General features: G+C 39.5%; 1 long non-coding RNA gene across 2 annotated transcripts; it reads right to left on the reverse strand.

Annotated features, from left to right (window-relative positions):
• Window positions 1-339: 339 nt before the first annotated feature.
• LOC120534969 lies at window positions 340-4,955 on the reverse strand. Of its 2 annotated transcripts, none has more exons than XR_005634829.1 (3): window positions 4,930-4,955; window positions 566-610; window positions 340-375 (listed from the first exon to the last, which is right to left on the reverse strand). It is a non-coding gene; the product is annotated as an uncharacterized LOC120534969 (long non-coding RNA). The 2 variants fall into 2 exon arrangements; XR_005634830.1 differs by lacking the exon at window positions 4,930-4,955 and adding an exon at window positions 938-964.
• Between the last annotated feature and the right edge of the window lie 18,137 nt (window positions 4,956-23,092).

The raw sequence follows: 23,092 nt of genomic DNA on the forward strand, positions 1-23,092 counted from the left end.
TATATGGGCAGGCACTTAATTACGTGGGAGACGTGACGATGAGAGACACAACTCCGCCTCACACGGCGACCGAGCTGCAGGCTATGGCCGGTATATATGTACATAAGTAGGTTCTGGTTATGACCGTTACGCATAGAATTTGGAAATGAATGCCTAACTTTTGTAAGTAAGCTGTAAGGCATGAGCCTGCCAAATTTCAGCCTTCTACCTACACGGGAAGTTGGAGAATTATTGATGAGTGAGTGAGTGAGTAAGTCAGTCAGTCAGTCAGTCAGTCAGTCAGTGAGGGCTTTGCCTTTTATTAGTATAGATTACATATATACCTCCTCACTGCTCTGGGCACTCTCCAGTGCCCCTTTAGTGAACGCCTTTGTCCTGTAAGAAATATTCACACATTAGCCAGAGAGAGTAAGATACCTTCCAATAGCAAAATTCTCCAATAGATAAAGCACCACCACCTCCTGATCAAGGGTAAATAACACTGCCATGCAGAGGGAAAAAACAAAGAACATTAAAACCAGTAACAGATATTAACAAATAATCAGAGACATAAGTGAAAGCTTACAGCTGTGAAGTCAAATGGCGCATCCAAGACAAGGTGCAGAGCATACTGTGGAGCAGTATTTGCATACAGTACAGTGCACACTCTACTTATTGCAATTTATTTATAGTGGTTCTTTGGTGGTTGAAAAAGCTTTCTGTTTGTGTTTACTAACAAGCAAGTGATTTTCAAAATCACTTATCCAAAATATTGTAGTCTGGCAGTAGGGGCAGTGATAATGCTGCGATGGCCTGCAGTCTAAACCACATCTGTGAATGGCAAAACCTAAAATGTGTAACAGTATAAATTGTTATAATGTAGAATACCAAGTTAAAAGTAAAATGTACCAGTACTGCATATACTGCACATTAAAAATAAACTCTCAAATGAACTTACCTTCATGGAGAACTGCCTTCTTGAAATTTTTCCAGTATGGAGAGCTTAAAAACATTACCACTACAAAAAGGACAATGGAAAAAGGTGCAACATTTGTTGCATTGAGTCAGTAGTGGTACTGACTCTCCCTAATGGAATATTTAAGTGTTTCTATAAAAATGACAAAAAAGCAGGATGGCTTTAGCAAGTTTAAATTCTGTATCTACAGTAATCACTCACAATACTAAATAACTGTTTTAATCAAGCAATCTAATTTGAATTATTTTGTGCATTTTACAATTAGTGTTGTAATAAGGCAGCTTAAAAAAGTTCCAGGCAATAAACCCGGAGACAAAAATCGTGGTGTCAGTACCAGATTATTATTGAACAAAATAAAAAATGGTTTGTTTTGTTTTACACAAATTAAAAATAATATAGCAAGTTTAAAAAGAAAAGACAAGGACAAATAGGAATGTAGATTCATTGTAAATTTTACTTATTGGACTGACTAAACAAATATATTTTTATCCTAGTTTTGAAGGCTGACAGACTGTCGGAATCTCATACCACTTTGGGAGGGTTGTTCCTAAAGCAGTGTGCTTTACAAACTACTGTTTTATTTCCAGCTACAGCTTTTTTTATTCTAGAGACAACAAGATATCCCACTTCCTGTAAGAGTGATTGTAAGGAATTTAAAGGTTCCTCAAATATTGAGATCCTTAACTATGCTAAGTGATACAAGTGATCACCAGTACCTAATAATTCAATACGAAATACAAAATTTGCAGAAAAAAAATGTAAAGAAAGCAAAACAGGGGTGATATATACAGTGGTGTGAAAAACTATTTGCCCCCTTCCTGATTTCTTACTCTTTTGCGTGTTTGTCACACAAAATGTTTCTGATCATCAAACACATTTAACCATTAGTCAAATATAACACAAGTAAACACAAAATGCAGTTTTTAAATGATGGTTTTTATTATTTAGGGAGAAAAAAAATCCAAACCTACATGGCCCTGTGTGAAAAAGTAATTGTCCCCTGAACCTAATAACTGGTTGGGCCACCCTTAGCAGCAATAACTGCAATCAAGCATTTGCGATAACTTGCAATGAGTCTTTTACAGTGCGCTGGAGGAATTTTGGCCCACTCATCTTTGCAGAATTGTTGTAATTCAGCTTTATTTGAGGGTTTTCTAGTATGAACCGCCTTTTTAAGGTCATGCCATAGCATCTCAATTGGATTCAGGTCAGGACTTTGACTAGGCCACTCTAAAGTCTTCATTTTGTTTTTCTTCAGCCATTCAGAGGTGGATTTGCTGGTGTGTTTTGGGTCATTGTCCTGTTGCAGCACCCAAGATCGCTTTAGCTTGAGTTGACGAACAGATGGCCGGACATTCTCCTTCAGGATTTTTTGGTAGACAGTAGAATTCATGGTTCCATCTATCACAGCAAGCCTTCCAGGTCCTGAAGCAGCAAAACAACCCCAGACCATCACACTACCACCACCATATTTTACTGTTGGTATGATGTTATTTTTCTGAAATGCTGTGTTCCTTTTACGCCAGATGTAACGGGACATTTGCCTTCCAAAAAGTTCAACTTTTGTCTCATCAGTCCACAAGGTATTTTCCCAAAAGTCTTGGCAATCATTGAGATGTTTCTTAGCAAAATTGAGACGAGCCCTAATGTTCTTTTGCTTAACAGTGGTTTGCGTCTTGGAAATCTGCCATGCAGGCCGTTTTTGCCCGTCTCTTTCTTATGGTGGAGTCGTGAACACTGACCTTAATTGAGGCAAGTGAGGCCTGCAGTTCTTTAGACGTTGTCCTGGGGTCTTTTGTGACCTCTCGGATGAGTCGTCTCTGCGCTCTTGGGGTAATTTTGGTCGGACGGCCACTCCTGGGAAGGTTTACCACTGTTCCATGATTTTGCCATTTGTGGATAATGGCTCTCACTGTGGTTCGCTGTAGTCCCAAAGCTTTAGAAATGGCTTTATAACCTTTACCAGACTGATATATCTCAATTACTTCTGTTCTCATTTGTTACTGAATTTCTTTTGATGTTGGCATGATGTCTAGCTTTTGAGGTGCTTTTGGTCTACTTCTCTGTGTCAGGCAGCTCCTATTTAAGTGATTTCTTGATTGAAACAGGTGTGGCAGTAATCAGGCCTGGGGGTGGCTACGGAAATTGAACTCAGGTGTGAGACACCACAGTTAGGTTATTTTTTAACAAGGGGGCAATTACTTGTTCACACAGGGCCATGTAGGTTTGGATTTTTTTTCTCGCTAAATAATAAAAACCATCATCATTTAAAAACTGCATTTTGTGTTTACTTGTGTTATATTTGACTAATAGTTAAATGTGTTTGATGATCAGAAACATTTTGTGTGACAAACATGCAAAAGAATAAGAAATCAGGAAGGGGGCAAATAGTTTTTCACACCACTGTACTGTTCATATTTCCTGGCTCTTGTAAGCTCTTCAGCCACTGTATTTTGAATTAAATTAAGTCTGTTATTAGCCACAAATCCTTACGGTGATCCATGTAGAAGTAATAAAAGCACAGATAAGTTATTTAGCATCATGGAATGGAATCTAAGTTTTGCACTATTTCTTAAGTAAAATGAAGGCTACTCTAGATACATGTTTAGTATGTGTATCAAATGAAAGATCATAATTTTCATTGTAGATTTCATTGTACCCAAGTTTAGAATTAGTGTATTGTGAGTGATAGGGGTGTCATCTACAGACATGTTACATTCAGATTGACATTTTTAGCAGCTTTCGAAACAATGACTAGCACTTCTCTTGTGTTAGAATTCAACAAATGAAAATTTCAAGGAATCTACTTTCTACTAGGTATACCTCTGTTTTAGAACACTGAGATGGTTCATGTAGTTGATCAGATGAATATCATGGTCTATAGTATCAAATGTGGTACTTACTGTAGATGCAATACTATGGGCCTAAAAATGCAACCATGGTCAGTGGAGTGCAAATCATTGAATACTTTGACTAAAGCAGTACCTGGGTAAAATGTTACAAGAGATTACTTTTATTTGCAAAAATATAGAGAACCGCTTACCTACACTTTTCTCTAAATTTTAGAAATACAAGAAAGATTAGAAAATTGGTCTATAATTTGATAGATCACAGTTATAAAGATTTTTTTTTACCTTAAGAAGAGGTTATTAGCCAGTGTAAATAATGTAGGTAAATATCCAAAATTTTAAAAACTAATTTATAATACTTCAATGTGGCTTTCCAAAGAAAAGAAATAAAAGATCTTTCACAAATGCAGTAAGAAAATGAAGGAAGATTTAGACTTGTTAACTAATGCACCAAATTCTGAACATTCAATTTGGGAAAAGGATTTTAATTTCTCAGTTTTCTTAAAAGCAACATCATTTGACACTACTTCACTGGCTAAATAAGAAAACATAATTTATTATAAAGTGGTGTAGAATTTTGAAGCTTATCCCTAGACTACTTTCTCATTTAAAAACTTAATGTTCACTTCTTAACCGAACAAAAATATGTTTATTGTTTCATTTTCATTAAAAAGTTGCGCCCACCCAAAAAAAAGAAAAGAATTAAAAGTTAAATAAACACTATGTTGACATTCGTTAGGAAATGGATGGATGGATGGATGAATACAATTTATAAAATATATACCAAACAATAAAACGGAACTTAAAAGATCTTAATTTAAGTTACATATCGTCTTAAAGTACTGGGAATTTTCCGTTTATCAAGAACATAGCCTGAACTTTGGGCAAAATGCATTTTTATTGTATTTTGCTGACAATGCAGCATTAAGTGTCGATTTCCCCAGTTTTTACGAGACAAACCAGCATAACCAGAGTTGCAGTCATTAACAATTAGCTCGCCAGACAAAAGATTACATACATGTAAACGTAACGTTAACTTTTCAAATTGTTTTGAAAAACATTTTGTAAAATGTACAGCTTTATAATTAGAGTTAAGAATAACAGTAATAATAATAGTAATAATACCGTGCTGTTTTCTGTCATATTTTGTTTGTGCTCGAAAATGCTGCGCTCATGCTAAAAACTGAGACATGTTGTGTTCGATAAATGGAGGCGTTGTGTTTGCCTTTCCTAGAAATTGTAACGTCACTTCCAGGTCTAAAACTGCGGGTCTGAAACTGCGGTGACGTATGGTGCTGCGGCTCTGCAAGTGGATGCTTCTCCGCACGTCTCCATTCAGCATCATTTGTCTTGTAAATGTGTCGATAATCCCAAGCAGCAAGCAGCCTGCTATACCATCCCCCCCCATGCTGTTTCTTTCAAGGACAGGTGATTGGCAGGATGTCGCCTTTACACCTGGTGCAGCTGCATTGTTCTTATATGTGAGAGGACATTTCTTGCGGGAAGGGCTTCTGTTCTCTTTCTCTGATCTGAGTTCACCTCTGTTATAGCGCGTCTTTATTTGAAAACAGCAGTGTCAGATCAGGGAGAGCGTGAATGCGACTGAGAGAATAAAACTGAATAAAAAAACGCTAACTTTGACAAGCACTATAAATTTACAGTGGCTGTTACAGATGCAAATCAAATGTATATTTTATTGTATAATATTAACAATAATAGCAGCTCTCTACTCAAAACGGCAAACTTGAGAATCTGCGGGCATCAAACCCAGAACCTCTTGATTGGGAGTCAGCAGTTCTTAGCATTGCAGTACGCAAGCCGTTGCATCAACCGCCTACCATAAGGGCTCGTTTATACTTCACGCTCAGAACGCATACGCGCCTGCATCATGGCTGCCACTGCGTTCTCAGCGTTCATTTGATGCTACCTCTGGGCAGGTCCTCAGAAATTAACACGACATGTGTGCGAGTTGCAGTACCAGCAAAAAGTCGGGGGGGGACAGTGTCCTAAAAGTTAGAATGTGACATCAGAGTCTCTGTTTACTATCTACATGTGACAGAAAGCGCTGCAGATCCTACGAGATCGGTGTGCAAGCTTCGATGTTTGATGAATGGTTTGATGTGGTGAAGCAAAATGCCGACATACAGATGTAATCGTGGTGCTTTTATATTCAAGTGTTGCATATTCCCAATCATAATGACACGATATGTTTTAAAAGTCTCACATACCGTCTTCTGTGCCGTCTTTTTTTCTAGGGCTTCCATCCAGTCCTGACAGCAGCGGATCGCTAGCTATAGATCGCCACATCAAGCACAATAAATGTATGATATTCCAACTCTCTGCACATTTAGAATCCTTAGATTTAAACTTGATATCACTTTCATAATGAAATGCATTAAAGTATGTATGTTACATGTTACAGATAAATCGGTATTTTTTTTTTTAAATAATGAATACTGCTAATAATTACACACATGGGGGTGACACGGTGGTAGAGCATTAGCGCTTCAGTCTTGCAGGGAGTCACATTGCTGATATTCCCTGCCTGGAGTTTACATGTTTTCCTGCTGGGTTTCCTCAGTGTGAGGTTTACTTTACTTCCAAAGATATATAGATTTGGTTACGCTAAAATGACCCTAGTGTATGTGAGTTCTTGTATTCACCTTGCGATGAGCTGATTCCTTGTCCAGGGATTGTTTCTGCCTTGTGCCCAATGCTAGCTGAAATGGACAAATCCCTGGACTGATGGATTTAATCATTAAAAATCCTTTTCAGGGATATTGAGGTAAGATGCCATCGGAATTTAATGGGTGTTCCCGGCAATTAACAACACAGCAAAGCCAAACCTTTTCTCACCGTGGTAATATCTCGCACTGACACCTGCTGGATTTCTCCAGATTTACGTAAAGTGTAATGTATGCACGCAAGTATAAACAGTACAATGCTTACGCAGCAATAGCGTCCACTTCAGCATGCGTCGCGTCGCATGAAGTATAACCCCGGTCTTACCTGCTTTCTTTTATCTTCAGTTATATTCTTGAATAAAAGCGTACTTATTTTGTTATACTTGTACTTTTTGTGAAAGTGTTTATTTGATATTTGGACTTCAGGCTTCACACCTTATACACATGTCGTAAAGACGGCCCTTGGATGTGTGTGAGAACTGTTAACATTTCAATCTGATGATTGTATATAGCGCAGAACTTACTTCTCTGTACTATGCTGTCCTCTGCATCTCCTGGAATTCAAAAGAAATACCAACATGCAGCAACAAGATCAGAACAAAATACCAAACACGGTCACTAACTACAACCACATGAAGGTATGCAAATGAATATAATGTTGCATTAGTGCAACAAAGTTTTTACGAAATGTACAATACATGTCATAAAGTGAATTATTTCAAATGTCATATATAACTAAGCCTCTCTTTTTTGCCAGTGCGGCTTTGACATCATGGATCAGAAGGTGCATACTAATTCAGCATGAGCACTCAAGAATAAAACTGAATAAAAAAAATTGACATCCACAGTCATTCTCAGTCACGCACACCACTCACATCCACATCCACAGTTTTCCCAGTCCGAGTCTCATTCGTGCACAAGATCTGACACGGTTTTCAAATAAAGAGCGGGTGTAACAAAACAAGTTTGTCAAAACATCTTTATCTGAAAATGACGTCAGATCCGGGGGGTGTGAGGGAGCTTGAACGTGACTGCGAAAATAAAACTGAAAAAAAAAAACGTTAAGTTTAACTATAAATTTACAGACGCAAATCAAATGTACGTTTTTATTGTATGATATTAACAATAAGAGCAGCTCACTACTGAAAATGGTAAATTTGGGAAGCAGCTGATATCGAAACCGCGACCTCTTGAGTGGAAGATAGCAGTTCTTAGCATTGCACCGCGCAAGCTGTCGTATCAACCGCCTACCGTAACCTGCTTTCTTTTTTATTCAGTTAAATTCTTGAATAAAAGTGCACTTGTTTTGTTATACTTGTACCTTTTGTGAAAGTGTTTATTTCATATTTGTATTTCAGGCTTCACACCTTATACATTTCATGTTTACATTTTTTCAATTATTACTAAAACATGAAAAACGTTTCTGTGTTAACTACGTTTTACATAGATTGTTGACCACACGAAACACACATGAAATGTATGTATTCCAAATGATGATGTACTATTTTAACTTAAAAAGCTCCAGCACTTCACTCGACAATAAACACTGAGCACTCAGAAACTTCTTTGCGAAATGAACTGCAGCAGTGGGCGGTGGATGGGATACCAGGCTGCTTGCTGCTTATCGACATTTACAGGACAAAAGACACTGACGGAGAGGTGAGAATGGATTTAAGGTGGGCCGGATTTACAAGCTTTTTCTAGTGTTAATGTCATTATTGTTGCTTTCACAACTTCCGGTGCCCAGTTAGAGTTGTATGATTTACTGGACAGAGTTGGGGAAAGGTTGTTGTACCACAACGTTGACTCGGTTATTTTTACTCCTCAGCCTTGCCAGTACAATCCTCCTCTGGGTGACTATTTAGGAGAGCTCACCAGTGAGATAAATCCTGGTGATTTTATTATAGAATTTGCCTCAGGTAGTCCAAAGACGTACGGGTATAAAACAGCACAAGGCAAAACATGTATGAAGGTAAAAGGCATTACCATTAACCATGAAACCAGTAAAACTGTAAACCTGGAGTCACTAATCAAACTCCTCAAGAGTTACTGGTTAATGGTAATCAGATCCGTAGATATAAAAAATGCTTCACTTTAGAAAACAGACCACTCTGGAAGAAATTCAGAGTAGTGTATAACATGAGAGTTCTCCTAAAAGACTACACTATACGACCGTATGGGTACTAAAAGAGATTTTTATGTACGCCTTCAAGATCCCTTTGCTAAAATTATCTCGGGGCTGACCTGTTCCGGTAAATCCTATTGTGAAAAAAATGGACTGGAACATTCAAATCACGTTATGTCCCATCCTTTTCAAAATATAATTTGGTTTTATAAATGCTGGAAGAAAATGTATGATGAGCTATCGGCTAAATTTCAGCAGTTAAAATTTATTGAGGGGTTCCTAAAGTCTTTATGTGACGATGAACTTCTCCCTTCTGAAAAATGTAATTTGGTCACTATAGATGATCTGATAGTATCGGCTAATAAAAGCCAGGAAATAGAAAAAGTGTACACAAAACATACTCATCATCGGAATCTGACTATAATTTACTTAGTTCAAAATGTATTCTTTCAGGGGAAGAAAAGCCGGACAATTAATCTTACTGCCAATTATATTACTCTTTTTAAAAACCCCAGAGACAAATTGCAGATTACTACATTGGCCCATCAAATGTATCCAGGATGTATTAAATTATTTTTGGAAACTTTCAAAGATGCTACAAAATTACCCCTCTCTTAGTGGATCTGAAAGCTCAGATCCCCGATGAACTGCGATTAAGATGAACACCATACGATGGCTGGAGTCAGAAGAGAAGAAAGGACAAGATCTTAGAGAAGGCAAGGAGGCGTTCTGAAGAAGGAAAATGCATTTGAGTTGGCCTGGACTTTGGGGACTTTTGGGGTATGTGCACTTTTGTAAATATGGACGTGTATAATAAACATGTTGAGGGTGACTTGAACGTATCTGCCTGTCTGTGTCCGGGCCGGCTTCCACAATATATATATATATATTGTGACAGATCCCCCTATCCCCCACTGTCATCCCCTTGAACCCTGAGACCAGAAGCCAGGCACCAGATAAAAGTCCAAAATAATGACTTTTTATTATAAATAAGTGCACAAAGCACCCGCAACTCCACAATACTCATAAATCAATAATAAATCACAATACAATAATCAATCCTCCACTCCCAGACATGTTGTTACCCTTCCTCCCAACTCAGCTCAACCCACTGGGGGTTCTCATCTACTTGACCTGGAAATGCTTCTGATCCCTCGGTCCATTTGATTACCCAGCACTTCCGGGTCAGGTGAAAACTCCTCTTTTTCTTCAGCCCGGAAGTACTTTATTTCTTCTGTCCTCATGAGTGTGACGTACTTCTGGACTATACTGAACATACGAGTCCTTGAGCCTCCCTGCAGCGTCCCGCGGTATCTAGCAGGGCTGTGAAGGGAAACTCCAAGGTCCATAATGCCCTGCTGGAATTCGTGGCATCTCCACGTTGCAGGGAGGGCTCCACCTGGTGGCTTGGAGGTATTAGCCAGGATAAGCTGCCAGCCATATATCACTATATATATATATATATATATATATATATATATATATATTTTACCAAACTTAGTTTTATAATTTCTATGCTGCTCCCAAAACACAGAACTTGGGAAATAACACATCACTTAATTAGCCCAGCAGTCCAACTATAAAACAGAAGCTGGTTGGAATGAAAACGTGCAGTGACAGGAGGGCCACAGGACCGAGGCTGGGAAACACTGCTCTAGAGCATATCTCCACCTCTCCAGGGTTTCCTCAACCTGCTACCTACTCTCGCTACAGATCACAATGTCATCAACAAACATCATAGTCCAAGGGGACTCCTGTCTAATCTCATCTGTAAACCTGTCCATCACCATTACAAATAAGAAACCTGATCCCTAATATAATCCCACCTCCATGTTGAATACATCTGTCACTCCTACCGCAGACCTTACCACTGTCACACTTCCCTCTTACATATCCTTTACAACTCTTACATACTTCTCTTCTACTCCTGACCAGAGGTGGGTAGTAACGAGTTACATTTACTCTGTTACATTTACTTAAGTAACTTTTAAAAAAATTGTAAATCTAAGAGTAGTTTTATTGTACCATACTTTTTACTTTTGCTACTCTTACTCCGCTACATTGGGCAACACTCGAATCGTTACTTTTTTCCATTAGTTACAGTATGCTATATTTTTGCCAGAGAGAAGACGCCAGTGGATCTACTGCATGACTGTTTCACCAATCAGATGTTGTAACAATAATCACAAAACTCAGTTTCACCAATCAGACATACCAACAATAATCACATGGCTCCGTTTCACAAATCAAACGTAGCCATGCAGTCACATGACTACACACAAACTGTCACGGCATAGCAGCACAAACTCCTCACAGACAGCGGACAGGGAAAGAAACAATACATGAAAAATGAGAGCCAACTCCTACTGAAGCTTAACTATCACTTCACTGAGTGAAGACCAAGCATGTTTTAACCAAACATGCACAGACACAGACAGTCAAGGTAAGGTGAAACTGTATGTGCACAAGCTGCCTTGTTGTAATGTTATTTTCAATCAGCTGTGCTATTTGGAGGGCAAATGAATATACAGTATTATACTGTCAGTGTACAGCATGGGTGCCCACACTTTTTTGGCTTGCAAGCTACTTTTAAAATGACCAGGTCAAAATGATCAACTTACACTAAAAATGAACAAATACGTGCACAAAGCACCCTCCACTCCACTACACTCATATAATAAACAATCAAATCCACAATAACAATAATCCTCCACTCCCAGACACGTTGCCACCCTGCCACCAAGCTCACCTCACTCGTCTGGGATCTCTCCCAGTCTTTTATAGTCCGTGACCCGGAACTGCTTCTAAACCCGCAGTCCATGTGACTTCCTAACACTTCCGGGTCAGATCAAAAAGTCCTCTTCTTCATCCCGGAAGTACGTCACTTCCCCTGTCGCTGTGACTAAGACATACTTCCGGGTTATAGGGCACGTAACAGTCCTTGGGCCTCCCTGCAGCATCCTCTAGGGGTCCCTGTGGTATCCAGCAGGTCTGTGGATGAAAACTCCAATGTCCATAACTCCTAGTTGGCATTCGGGGCACCTTCATGCTGCAGGGAGGGCTCCACCTGGCGGCCTGGGGGTATTGGTCGGGATGACTAGCTGGCCATATTCCACAGTACTCAAGCCCCAGCAAAAACTGTATTTGGAGCGTCCAGTCTCGTGAGGGTTGTCTTCCTCCAGGAGGGTCCATTGGTCAGGCCATGGCAAGGTTGGTGACACTCACGTGAGAGCCTAGGAGGAATATTATAAAAATGAGTTCTTTGTCCCTCTGTCCACCTAGGACAACTTCGTCATATGTGGCCCGGCCTGTGGCATTCATAGTACAGCTGCGGCCCCCCTGTTTGTATTCCTTGGCAAGACTGGAAGCACTTGGGGAAGTCTGGCTCCATCCCTTTTCCCTCTGAGGAGGATTCCACAGCCACCTCTGATCTCTCAGCACCCTTTTCTAGTTTGTCAGGAGACCCCCATTTTACTTTTGGGATCTCCTGTTTAATTTGGGGTTTTCCCACAGTCTGAGTCTCTCTATTTAATAAAGATAGACCCTTTCCTGTCTGCACCCCTCTACATTTAGACATAATAGTGGTCGGGGTCTTCAGGACCGAATTGCTCCGAGAGGCAGCACCATCCAGCTGCTCTGGCTCAATCGGCCCTTCCCCCGACCGCTTTATTAACATTCCGCACTCTCTTGTAGGGCTCGCAGTGATTTGGCACCCACCGCTTATTAATCGCAGGCCCGGATCACACTGCAACCTTCTATGATGTACGGTACCGGTATTACTCACCTGTACTGCCAAATTATATAAGACGGGAGGCTCTCAACCCAACTGCTACAGGAACTCATTTACCTTCTTGATAGGCGCTTCAGCCGTCTCTCCCAGCTCCCTGACGATCTTCTTTATCGTCGTTAGCATCTGTAAGAAATATCGTACGGGCTCAATTAGCTTTTCAAGTTCCCGCATGTCTATAAAGTTATTTAATTCAGCCGGAGGTAGGCCCAGGCAATCACTAGCCTTACCCTCCAGCTGGGAGCCAATGAGCATGCCCACTCCTGGCACGTGCTCAGAAGGGCTTCGCAGAGACTTCTGGGATTTGGAGTTCTCATTAGAGGACCGGGCCAACACCTTTGGTTGACTGCGATCCGCCTGTATTAATTTTTCGGCGGATCGATCAGCCATTTCCCGGCCCTTCTTAACTTTTTATGGAGTGAACGGTGCTTCGCTCACCTCCCCCTTCCCCTTCGGAAAGTCCAAGTCCATTGCTTTGATGCCGAAGTCGCAAACAGGGGGACGTGGACCTTCTCCTTCCCAAAATGCACCGGGGTAGGTCACGTATCCCTCACTGGCAGCCAACATGCGGAAGTCCCATTTTGTGCTCGTTGGCATGAACAGGAGCGCACCACCATGTTCGGGATTGTCTCCTGCCTCCCACAGAGCCTCCAGGTGATCTTCTCTGAGGTACATGCACAGCACAAAGTGAGTTATTTTAAAGGGATTTTCTATTAGATCCCCAGCACGTACCTCATGATGGATGTCCTTCTCCGGAGGCCCCTTTCGACTGTGTGGTTGCTCCGTAGCTCATCCCAAGCAAGGATATGACTTGCGGCCATATTCCACTATATATATATAAATATATATAAATATATATATATATATGTTGCATAGTTTACTGTCAAATAATGCAAAGAGTATGTGACATGTGTTTCGCCCTTATTTGGGCTCATCAGACGTACACACTCCATTGCACCCCTCTTGGGGATTGAACCTTGGTCTTCAGCATCAGAAGTGAAGCCTCTTTACACTGCGCCACGGCGTGTGGTTCATTTTTTTGACAGCCTGTAGATCGGAGTAATTACATTCATAGCATTCGTTGTCTGAGTCCCGATCTGATTGTATGGGTGGTTACCTACCAGGTAATGCATGTGGTTGATCTGCCAGTCGGCAAACATCCACCATGGGTGCCCTCTCAGTTGCGAGAAGCAGATCATAAAATGTTGCATAGTTTGCAGTCAAATAATGCAAAGAGTACGCAACATGTGTTTTGCTCTTATTTGGGCTCATTAGGCATACACACACCAATACACCCCTCATATATATATACACTAGCAGAATACCCGCGCTTCGCAGCGGAGAAGTAAAAAGAAAAGGAAACTTTTGAATAATAACGTAACATGATTGACAATGTAATTGTTTTGTCATTGTCATGAGTGTTGCTGGCATATATATATATATATATATATATATATATATATATATATATATATATATATATATACACACACACACACACACATATATATACATATATATACACATATACATATCTACATATATACTGTATATACACATATATATATATATATACAAATCTACATATATATATTAGGGGTGGGACTCGATTAAAAAAATTAATCCAATTAATTAGAGGCTGTGTAATAATTAATTTTGATTAATCGTATGTAATTGCACACGTAAATTTGCCCCAAATTGCAAATGTTTTTTTTTTAATTTAAAAGGGTTTAAAACAGAAACAAAAATATCATCCCTGGTTAAAATTGGGCAGACTTAAAAATAAAGTGGTAGTTTAAGTACTATCGAAGCTTCTCAGCTGTGCTTGTGCTAAGAAAAGGAAAGATTTAAAAAATAACGTAACATGATTCTGCGTTAACCGCATATTTTTTCATACGTCCCAAACCAAGGAGATGTGAGGTTAAAATAAATCGGGAAGTGCACGTACATACTCAGTACATTCCCTCTCGGGAATCGAACCTCGGATGTCGACGCTAGAGGCGAAGCCTCTACAATTGCGCCACGGTGTGAGGCTTGTCTATTTGAGAGTATGTACTGTAGATCAGGGTATATATATATATTTGCAGCGGAGAAGTAGTGTGTTAAAGAAATTATGAAAAAGAAAAGGGAACATTTTAAAAATAATGTAACATGATTGTCAATATACAGTAGTTGTTTTGTGAGTGTTATTGAGTGATGCTGTCATCAAGGATTTGATTATCATTATTTGTTTCAATCAGGGTCGTATTTGTACGATGTGTTGTGTTCAAGTTACATTCCGTGTTTGTCAATCATTGTAAAGATAAGAGGTTTCATTCATCAATTCGTTTCTTACTGCATCAATAAACAGCTCGTCTTCCTCTTTATCTGAGATGTGACACAGTGCATGCACGGGTTTTTTTTTTTACACTGTCTTCCTTTAGTGAAACATTCACTTTTTCCACCGTGTGCTTTGTTTGCACTTATGAATATGCTTGTATGTATCAGACGCTTCATTTTTTTTTGCTGCCTTCTCAATTGTGTAATTCGTTTTTTGTTCAGCACTCTTTGGAACTGTTGCTTTTTGTCTGTGCACTGCGTCAGTTCACGTGAACCGCTTGGTGTTCTTGCACCAAAGGTTCCCAGCTGTGCTGGTGCCATCTCGTGTGATGTCCACGGCTGTATGTAATGTCAGCTAAGACCCGGCACTTAAACGTTTCTCTCGCAGTTTCTCTGAGTTTGTGCCAAACACCACCCTGACCATCTCATCTTCCTCTGCATAAGCACAGTCCTTCACCCGTGAATATTTAGCGGCAGTGTTTCTATTGGATTGCCGCTGATGGACGGCCTTAAATGGGCAGGCACTAAATTACAAACACCAGTGGCATCCTGTCTATGAACTTAATTTAAACTTTAGGTTTACACCGTGCTTTGTTTCCGAAGTAGCAGCACTCATGAATATGGTTGTATATGTCAGTCGCTCACTTCTTAATGTTTCGCTGCCTTCTCAATTATATAATGCATGTTTTCTTCAGCGCTTTTTTGAGCTCTTCCTGGTTTTCTACGTACTGCGTTGATAGTCAGCTCACGTGATTACGTGGGAGGTGTGATGACGTCACACGAAACTCCGCCCCCCACAGCCATCCAGCGCAACTCCATTACAGTATATGGAGAAAAATAGCTTCCAGTTATGACCATTACGCGTAGAATTTCGAAATGAAACCTGCCCAGCTTTTGTAAGTAAACTGTAAGGAATGAGCCTGCCCAATTTCAGCCTACTACCTACACGGGAACTTGGAGAATTAGTGATGAGTCAGTCAGTGAGTCAGTCAGTCAGTCAGTCAGTGAGGGCTTTGCCTTATATTAGTATAGATATATACATATATATATTTATACTGAGTATACTTTATACATAAAATATATGTTGTCATACCTTGCATAAATGAATAACCCTTATGGCTCAATAACAATTCAATACATTTATGGTCACTACAGCATTTGGATTTAATAATTTCATGTGGGAATAGGCTGACTCGCATAAATAAGTAGAGCCGAATAATGCAGTCAAGGAGGCAGCATATTTCCTCATGTTTGTGTACTTTTCCTCTGTGAGTAAGTTCCAAAACTGTCCATGAGCCCCATACTTCAGCTTAATGTCATCCTGTAGTGTCAAAATCTCATCTTCCACTGTAGAGGAGTTTTAGGTGAAACAGTGTTGCAATTTTTGATGCGGGTGAACCACCCTCAACATCTTCCCTAAATGGATAGCACTTAAATGTAGTGATTGGCTCAAGTAAAGCTGAGTCTTGAAGCCATCTGTCAAAGTCTGACAGACCATTTTTAATCTGCTCTGTTGCACATACGCCTTCCATTGCGTCTCCAGCTCTGACGCAAGGTTTTGGATGTTCCCCAAATCAAGGCGCTGCAGCTTTGCGGACAGATGCTGAATTTGTCGTTTGAAAGCATCAACTGAGCTAATCATATTGACCATGGTTTTGTCTTTTCCTTGCAGATGTAAATTAAGCTCATTCAACATGTTGGTCAGATCGGAAAAAAATGCCAAGTCTAGCAGCCATTGATCGTTATTAAGTTGCTTGTATTCTGCATGTTTAATGACTAGCAGAAACTCCTTTTTCTCCGGTCAGGTGTCTTGAAATCTCAGGTGTAATTTCTCCCTAGCCATCTGCCTCAACGAAGGCCTCTTTTATCATCTCTCCATCTTGGAATGACTTCTTATGCTTAATGATTGAGTGACTCACCTGGAACGATGCTTCATTGTGTCTGCCTTTGCTTTTGAATTCAGCCAAGTGAAAAATGATGGCTGTCCGATTAACTGTGATTTTAGTTCCCTCTCCTTTCTCTTTCTCGGATCACTTTTTGGAAGGAAGTCAGTTTCGTAGTTTTTATGAACAGTTCAAAAGTGCTTTTCCACATTTTCCTTCTTTGGAACAGCAATGATAGATTGACATATCAGACAAACACACTTCGATTGTAACACTGTGAGAAAAAAAAAATCCTCTTCCAATTCCACATCCAGCCCATTGCCCCCCAAAAATTTCTTTTTAAATCCCTTCTTTAGTCGATATAAATTGGAAGGCTAACTAGATCACTTAGATAGCTGGAGTTTTGCAGTAGCTCGCACATTTGATCATGCGTGTGGGATAACCAGTGTGCTAGAAGAAAATAGATCTCAGACTGGCTGCCCTGTATGTCAATCAAGTGGCAAATGCCATAGGGAGGATATATGAAAGACTAACATTTAAAAAAAAAAAATTCTGAATGCAACGTGATCTACCTGCACTACCTTTCCGATCTACCGGTTGATCGCGATCGACGTATTGGACAACCCTGGTATACAGTATATCTTGTCACTGTAAGTAGTTTGCACTGTTCAAACATACATGTTACCTACTTTATTGTGAAAAACTGAGATTTGGAACTTTGTGTTATTTCTGCATCTTTATTTTGTAAAGATGTTATTTATTTTTACTCGTTTTATTTTATTATTTGGAAATAGCAGAATTTGCACATTATTTTATGTTTGTCTGTCTTATTACAACATTTCTAAAAAATAAATAATTTATTATGATCAAACAGTTACTCAGCACTTGAGTAGTCTTTTCACCAAGTACTTTTTTACTCTTACTAGAGTAATTTTTTGGATGACTTCTTTTTACTTCTACTTGAGTAATATTATTTTGAAGTAACGCTACTCTTACTTGAGTACAATTTTTGGCTAATCTACCCACCTCTGCTCCTGACTTCCTCATACAATACAACTACTCCTCTCGAGGCACCCTGTCATATGGTTTCTGCAGATCCACAAAGACACAATGCAGCTCCTTCTGGACATCAACACCCTCAGAACAAACATTGCCTCTGTTATGCTCTTTCTTGGCATGAAATCATACTGCTGCTCACTAATCATCATCTTCCTTCTTAACCTAGTTTCCATTACTCTTCTTCATAACTTTATGCCGTGGCTCATCAATTTTATACCCCTGTAGTTACTATAGCTCTGTACATTCCCCTTATTCTTAAAAATCGGTACCAGTGCACTTTTTCTCCACTCCTCAGGCATCCTCTCACTTTCCAAGATTCCATCTGGTTGAAAACTGCCATCTCTCTTAAACACCTCCATGCTTCCACAGGTATGTTATCTGGACCAACAGCCTTTCCATTCTTCATCCTCTTCATAGCTGCCCTTACTTCTTTCTTGCTAATCCATTCCAACCTTCTCTCTCTCTCATTCTCTTCATTTATCTGTCTCTCAAAATACTCTTCCCATCTTCTCAACACACCCTCCTCGCTTGTGAGTATGTTTGCATCTTTATCCTTTATCACCCTAGCCTGCTGCACATCTTTCTCAGCTCGGTCCCTCTGCCTAGCCAATCAGTACTGGTCCTTTTCACCATCCTTAGTGTCCAGCCTCTTATACAACTCATCATATGCCTTTTCTTTAGCCTTCGCCACCTCTCTCTTCACCTTGTGCCTTATCTCCTTGTACTCGTCTACTTTCTGCATCTCTCTGACTATCCCACTTCTTCTTCGCCATCCTCTTGCTCTGAATACTCTCCAGTACGTCCCCATTCCACCACCAGGTTTCCATTTCATCCTCTGTCCAGATGTCACACCAAGCACTCTTCTTGCTGTCACCCTTACTACTTCTGCTTTAGTTGCCCAGCTGTCTGGTAACTCTTCACTGTCACCCAGTGCCTGTCTTACCTCCTCCCTAAACTCAACCTTGCAGTCTTCCTTTTTTAACTTCCACCATTTGATCCTTGGCTCTGCCCTCACTCTCCTCCTTTTCTTGATCTCCAATGTGATCCTACAGGCCACCATCCTATGCTGTCTAATCACACTTTCCCCTACCACCAGTCTTTAATTTCCTTTAAATTGACTCTTCTGCATAGGATATAATCTGCCTGTGTGCATCTTCCTCAATTCTTGTACATCACCCTATGTTCCTCCCTCTTCTTAACATACGTATTCACCACAGCCATGCCCATTCTTTTTGCAAAATCTACTATCATCTGACTTTCTTCTTTCCTTTCCTTGACACCATACTTACCCATCACCTCCTCGTCTCCTCTGTTCCCTTCACCAACATGTCCACTGAAATCTGCTCCAATCACCCTTGGGTACACTATTCATCACTTCTTTCAACTCACTCCAGAAATCTTCTTTCTCATCCATTGCACACCCAACTTGCACTAACAACATTCTTCATCACAACTCCACTTTCCAGCTTCATAATCATTACTCTCTCTGACACTCTTTTCCCCTCTAAAACACTCTTGACATACTGTTGCTTCCGAATAATTCCTACCCCATTTCTACTCCCATCTACACCATGATAGAACAATTTGAATCCACTTGGCCTTACTCCCCTTCCATTTAGTCTCTTGCACGTACAATATATCAAATTTCCTTCTCTCCATCATATCAGCTAATTCTCTTCCCTTACCAGTCATACTGCCAACATTCAAAGTTCCTACCCTCAGTTCCACTCTCTAGTATGTTATGTTTTTATGTTTATATTCTGTTAGGTCCTGTTATACTGTCCTGTGTACAGGGTAGAGTTAAATTGTTATTTGCTTGTGCTAAACAAAGGGTGGAACAGAGGCACTGTTTTTACTTTTGGGCTATTTTTAAGACTAGTATCCCAACATATATCTAGCAACCCAGACAAGAACAATTCAGCAGTGAAAGGAAGCACAGGAGAAATCAAACTTGGGACTATAATGATTACATGTATTTTGGGAAATTAATGAATGATAGCCTTATAAAAATAACAGTACTGCCTTCAGTGCAGATGTCTACTGGAGATTTTTTCATTAGGTTGTAAGAAGACAAAGTGAGCATCCACAATTGTTATATAATCTAGTCATTGGAAGACACATGATGATGGGCAGAGCCTTTCTGGGTCACAGATCTTCTTAAAGGTCAGCTAGTTCCTGACTGCTGAGAGAAAATAGACATGTTTCTCTTTGTGGAACCACAAGCACTTTCCCTTGTATGCCTTTTAATTTGTGACCTACAAAAGGGGCAGAATGATCACATGTTGAACAAGAGAAAATATGTTTTCGTAGTGCTTATAATATTTTAGGCTGAAAATGACATTTCAGTACAATTACAATGGAATCTGTATGTAACCATTTAGAAAGATAAATATGAAACCTGCTTGTGCCTTATTAATTAAAATTGACAAGTTACAGGCTGAATATTTGCTCTCATTGCATCAAAAGAGCTTGCTGACATTTAGTTAGGAGGAAAAGTTCATGCTTTCAGTCACTCTCATTCAATTGCTGTGATCAGATTAAAAGACTAAATCAATCATCTGAATACAGAAAGGCTATATGAAGCACTTGTTAACTGAGGTATAAAAATATATTTTAGGTTTTGGAGAAAAAATGCTATTGTTCTGTTATACTACATTTTTCTTTATGTCACTATATCTGGACAATACTGTTATGAGTTTTATTCCCATGTGCATGTTAACTGTGGCACACAGGGGCTCAGCAGTTAGAATTGCTAGCCAAGCATTGGAGTAGATAGCCAGAGACAACTGGAGGCTTGTATAGTCAGCTTAAACACAGGTTAGGGTATTTCTGTCCTCTATCAGCACAAATCTTCTTTCCTTATTGGGAGAATGAGAATCGGCATGTAAGCACTATGATATTTCTGTATTTTGTGGAAGAGGAATTCAGCCCTTGTTTGGAGACAGAAAGGACCAGCAAGTTGAAGAAGAACCGTATAAAAGGTCTGGACAGTAGCCAGACCCTTCGAGGCTGTGTCGACACAAAGAGTTGTCGGAAAACCTCCCAGCGTGGGGACGGAGAAAATGGCTGACTGTGTTGATCCAGATTTCCCTCCTGGATAAAGTCTGTCCATATGCCTCCCCGTCTGTAACCGCGTAAAATGTCAGTAAATGTAAGCTAAAAGATATTTTGTCTCATGTGATTCTTGTACCGCCGTAATCACTATGGGAGGGATATCACCTTTTCTGGTATATTATGATATTGTTTAATTATTTAATATGCCACAATTTTAAAAGAACACATTTCCAAGAGAGCTAATGCCTCTGCAGGAAACATGTTCACCTACAAATTGACACTATTTATAAACCTTTGCACATGTTAAAGGAAATAGCACCGATTGTGCTTTTTTTCTTCTACTACATTATATTTGCCAAGTCCTTCAAATGGCAGTGAAACAGCTATTAGATAGTATTTTGACTTTCCACATATTTTTCTGGGTGGCGCAATAGTAGCGCTGCTGCCTCGCAGTAAGGAGACCTGGGTTCGCTTCCCGGGTCCTCCCTGCGTGGAGTTTGCATGTTCTCCCCGTGTCTGCGTGGGTTTCCTCCAGGTGCTCTGGATTCCTCCCACAGTCCAAAGACATACAGGTTAGGTGCATTGGCGATACTAAATTGTCCCTAGTGTGTGTTTGGTGTGTGTGTGTGTCCTGCAGTGGGCTGGCACCCTGCCTAGGATTTGTTCCTGCCTTGCACCCTGTGCTTGGTTGGATTTTCTCCAGCAGAACCCCGTGACCCTGTGTTAGGATATAGCGGGTTGAAAAATGACTGATTGACTGACATATTTTTCTTTCTTTTCTTTTCCTTTGTTGTGTCACCTTTTTTTAAAAATCTTAAAGAATTTATTTTAATTAAAAGACAACATGTTCCAAAAGCCCACAAGGCCAAAGCCAAGCCCATTATCAATGATTGGTTGTTAATGAATTAATTCGAGTGAGGCAATCTATACCTCTGCAGGAGACACATCAAATTGTCAAACACAGGAGCACTTCCAGATGTCCATAGACCACAAGGGACTACAGTATTTGGTAATGCATTTTGGTTTACATTTCATTCCCTAAATACTTTTTCTAAATTATTAACTCATTTATTGTGAAATATGTCTTGCTATTTGTACTTGTATTTATATTTCAATGCAACCCTTGTAGAGGTGCCTTGATGCATTGTTCTCATGACACCGAATAATGGTTTAATTTTGATGTCAAATAAAATCAATTATTTTATCTTTCTTATTTTTAAAATAGCTATTTTTTCGTATTGAGATACTCTACTGTTATTAAAACAATCCATTTTAGCTTGGCTTTCTTTTACAGCTCTTACAGCCATTAGCACATCACCCTGAAGGAACTGCAGCTTTAAGCTGGGGAGTGCAGGATAAGACATTTGATGGTCTGATCACATTAGCCAAATTGCCAGTAACACATGGACTATGCAAGTGACTGCAAAACATTTTAAAACTGTTACCATTGTGTCATTAAGTGAAACAAGAACATGAATGATTCACAGAATGACTGACTCAAGATGTAGATTTTTTAAGTGTAATAGCCATAAACAGTAAATAAAACATTTGGTTTTTTTTTAATTTACAATTCTAAAATATTCATGGTAAGTGCTTGAAGGAGCAGATACTAATCACTTATGAAAAATTCATTAAGAAAAAACTATTAAGTGTGTTTGTGATTGATTCTCATTACAGCAATTTCCATTATTGCTTTGAAAACGAGCATATACTGTATTATCACCTTGACAAATTGTAACCCGTACTTATAGAAGAAGGTTTCTCATGCAACAATCTGTGAAACATTTAGCAAAAGTTATACATTTTGTAAATACATAAGAAACCAGCAAGAATTTACTTTCATAGTACATAAAAACAGACTGCTATGCTAAATCTATAGTAACTAAGCTTCAATAACTTATAGTATCCAACAACAACAATCTTTATTTATAGCACATTTTCATACAAACAATGCAGCTCAAATGGCTTCACAAGATGTCATAAAGTTACAAGAAAAGAAAAAACAAATAATTAGGCAAGAATATTTATGAATATGTAACAAACAAAAAGTAAATCTATATGGTATCACACACATGCGCATGGGGGACAATTTACAGGTTCAAATAGTGCTATTCGTCAGCAAGATCGGGGTTGGCGCTCTCACCTGATCCTCTATCCTCTTGTTCCTCTACAGTTCAGCCAAAAACCATCGGCCCACCTACTGCTGACATCACTTCCGTCACCTGGTACCCAGAATCCATCTTACCACCATATCAGTTCCTGTTTCGGCCACCCTGACACCACCTCTTGCTTTTTCCACCATATTTAAGACCAGTATACAACCAGTTAATCAGTTCAGTTGTGAACTCCACTTATGTTATTATGTGTAATAAATAAA

Source organism: Polypterus senegalus, chromosome 9 (assembly GCF_016835505.1).
Source record: "Polypterus senegalus isolate Bchr_013 chromosome 9, ASM1683550v1, whole genome shotgun sequence".
Taxonomy (NCBI): domain Eukaryota; kingdom Metazoa; phylum Chordata; class Cladistia; order Polypteriformes; family Polypteridae; genus Polypterus; species Polypterus senegalus.